Source organism: Triticum aestivum, chromosome 4B, assembly GCF_018294505.1.
Source record: "Triticum aestivum cultivar Chinese Spring chromosome 4B, IWGSC CS RefSeq v2.1, whole genome shotgun sequence".
NCBI classification, from domain to species: Eukaryota; Viridiplantae; Streptophyta; class Magnoliopsida; order Poales; family Poaceae; genus Triticum; species Triticum aestivum.
The window spans coordinates 321,092,125-321,095,691 of NC_057804.1; the positions used below are offsets into that span (position 1 = coordinate 321,092,125).

Sequence of the window (3,567 nt, forward strand, 5' to 3'; positions counted from 1 at the left end):
GCCAGAGCTCGAAATATTGTAGAAAGGTCTTTCGGAAGACTCAAGGGTCAGTGGGCGATTTTAAGGTCCCCGTCCTTTTTTCCTATGAAGACCCAATGTCGAATCATCATGGCATGTGCACTCTTGCACAATTTAATCTTGCAAAATATGCCGCTTGACCCACTTGATAATGACGAGCCAATAATACATGAAACATTGTAGGCATGGAGGGAGAATTAGGCCAACCAGAATTCATTACTTCTATCTCAACTTCGAACGAGTGGAGAAATTTCCAGAATGTTCTTGCACATGACATGTATAATAGACATAGGGCTGCTAGGGGTCATCGAGGTATAAACCATTTCTATTTGTTCACTTTGTTGCTAGTTTTCTTTTTTTCAAATAAGCTTCAATTGCATCTCATTTGCATTTGTCCCATTTCATATATATTTGTTTCTTATTTGTATTTATTCTTCCTTTGTACAGATATGGATGTGGACACCTCAAGTATGTCTCGTGGAAGAGGCAATAATAAAAGGAAGTGGACTTCGGATGAGGATGATGAACTTATTAAACCCTTGTATGAGTTGTCTTTGGACCCAAGGTGGAAGGCAGATGGTAGCTTCAAAAATGGATACCTGGTGGTATTGGAGAAGCACCTTGCTGAAAAGTGCCCGGGTTGTGGTATCTCTGCAATTCCACACATCGAGTCAAGAGTGAGGCACTTTAGTACAAAATTTGGTGCTCTTGAAGTAATGTTATCCAAAAGTGGTTTCACATGGGATGGAAACCGGAAGATGATTCAATGTGAGAAGGCACAGTATGAAGCAGATTGTAAGGTAGATCACTTCACCCATCAAAACTGAACTCCTTGTTAATGTTGAATTGCTTGCTGCCTTGTTATCGTTATTGTAATGTTGCTATGCACATTACTATTGTTAACCAGAAGATGTTGTACCTTTGCTGGAGGCTGTACCTTTCCTGCCTTCTTATTGTTTCTATTATTGCTCGTTGCATTTTTATATATCTGTCGCATTTCTATTAAAGACTAAGTTCCTTCTTTTATGAAAAAATTTGTAGATTCATAGTGAGGCAAAGGGATTGTATGGTGTCCCATTTCCATACTTTGAGCAGTTGGCTGCTATTTAGGGCAAGGACATAGCAACTGGAGAAAATGTTGAAGGCTTTGGTGAGGCCGTGGGAAACTTGGAAAATGAAATTGCTATAGAAGAAGAGGAACACGAGGAAGAGGACTTGATCTTAACTGGGACAGCTAGACGGTCTGTCGATACTCGCTCTATGGATGGAACTAGTTCCAAGAGGCAGAGGAAGGAACCAAGGCCAAAGAGGATGACGGGACCAAGTGATCCCTTTGCAGTGATGCTTCAAGATGTCAATAGCCAGCTCAACAATGTGACACAATATGTGGGTACAATGGCAGCATCATTGTCAGCATCATTGGCACGAGAAGCAGCGCAAGAGGATCCTTAGCAGAAATCAAAATAGAAGGCTAATAGTGAATTGGCTAGGCTTAGCTTTACCAGGAGCGAGATCGTTGAGGCTGCAACCATATTTGCTAAAGCTCCAGATCAGATGAACATGATGCTTGCGCTTCCAGAAAATCTGAGGAGGGACTATGTCCTAAAAATGCTCTCTGGTATCCTTTTGCTAAACTCCAAAATCTCTTTTGCTAAACTCTTATCAGCTTTGATAACATCTACCTCTGATTGGATAGCTGCTATACGAATCTATAATCTGTACTTGACTAGCTGCTAGTATATGATTTGCCATCTCGAGTTGACTTGCTGCTAGTATATGCATTTGCAATGTCTAGTTGACTTCCCGCTTCTGCTTGACACTCGTAGTATATCTTCCATCCAATCTCTGCTTACATTCGTAGTATATGTTCCGTCCAATCTCTACTTGACAAGCTTAACATGTGATGTTAATTTACAATGAACATGGATAATAAGCATTTGCTTAGATATATGTCAACTAAATTATCACTGGAGTTCTTGATTGTCTTGCTAGGTCAAGTGATTTTCTAGTGAACAACAGAATAAATGATGATGATTATGGATTGATCCAATTTTGCAATCAGAGTGCTTGTTCTGCTATTAATTTTTGAATTAGTGGTTGTCGCTTGTCTGTTTCTTTATTTCTTATTTAACTCTTTCTTATTTTGGTAGATGAAAAAAAATAAGCACGGTTGATTAGAAAAGATGGGTGGTGTGGTTGATCAGAGGAATGGTTGATGGAAAAGCTACTTTGCAAGATTCTGAAATTGGCCTTTGGACTTGCCTTACAAAATAATTTTGGGGACTAATTATGTAGTTTATCTCGAATTGTTGTTGAAGTCTGAGTTTGTATTAATGAGTTAATTTGCATTTTAGAAGTGGTGTCAAAATCTGGTTAAAGGATGTCTTGGATGAATGCAAAAATATTTTTAAATTATGTACTTGTTTGATGAGTTTGAATCGGTGCTAGTGAAGCACCTGTGAAATGCTTGTCAAAACCTTGTCAAATTGCATGAATTTAAAACCGATTCTGCATGTGAAAGTTGTCTGATGTATTCAGATTACAGTGCCACACCAAACACTGTAAAGGTAACTGATAACATTACTCGCATGTGCCAAACAAAATAACAAATGGACTGTTACCCCTACGATCCCCCCGTGACCTTTACCATTAATGTTTGCGTTACCAGCCAGAGAACCAAACACCTCCTAAGATGATATCGATACTGTCGTAGAGCAGACTGAAAAACATGAGTGCATGCTTGTTTAGTTGCACCATCTTTCGGATCCAACTTGAACCTCGACTGTTGAAAAAAGAATGTGAGTCTTATTAGGAGGAAGCTAGAAAGTATGGGATAGATCAAGACAATATTACAAATTGTGATGAATAACATTACTTACGGATAAATGGTCAAGGAAGGTGTTCAACTCGGTATCATCTTTCTCATTCATGTACTAGATCCACGTTCGGAGGATATGTTCATGACACCTAATAGGAACAGCTGCCTCTGATACTAACTTGGATGACGCTATAGCATCACGTGGCCTTTTTAAACCTGCCTCAAAATGGATCTCCATTCTTCCTCCTTTGGATTTTTTTAATCTGTCAAGCATTATCCCTGATGTCTGTTTCCGCTTGCGCCATGGTGCTAGTTCAGCAATGAATATGGAAAGTGTTAGTGCACATCAAACTGTGAGAGTATATATAAAGGAGCATGCAACTGCAACTTGACTCAGTCAGGTACCATCTTGGTGTTGATGCTCATGAGGTTCATCTGATCTTGCCAAGCCCTGTTATGTCAGCAGTGCTTCGGAAGAAGTGTAAGGTGTGAAGGTAGCTTGGGAACTGGCCAGTTGCAGAGCAAACGAACGAGTAACTCGTTGAGATGCCGGTATAGTTGAAGCGGATGCTACAGCTAGTAGAGCAGGTGATACTGTGTTTGTAGATTTAGCCGGTGGACTTGGACCTTCTAGTACACTATAAGTAGCAGCAGAATCTCGAGGGCAGATCCTTCTCCGTTGCACCCGACGAGTAACACAATTCCCAACTATATTCTTTTCCTTGCACTTT

At 40.0% G+C, this 3,567-nt stretch overlaps 1 pseudogene; it reads left to right on the forward strand.

The window, feature by feature from the left end:
• Positions 1-467: 467 nt before the first annotated feature.
• On the forward strand, positions 468-1,819 carry LOC123094802 (uncharacterized; annotated as a pseudogene).
• Positions 1,820-3,567: the final 1,748 nt, after the last annotated feature.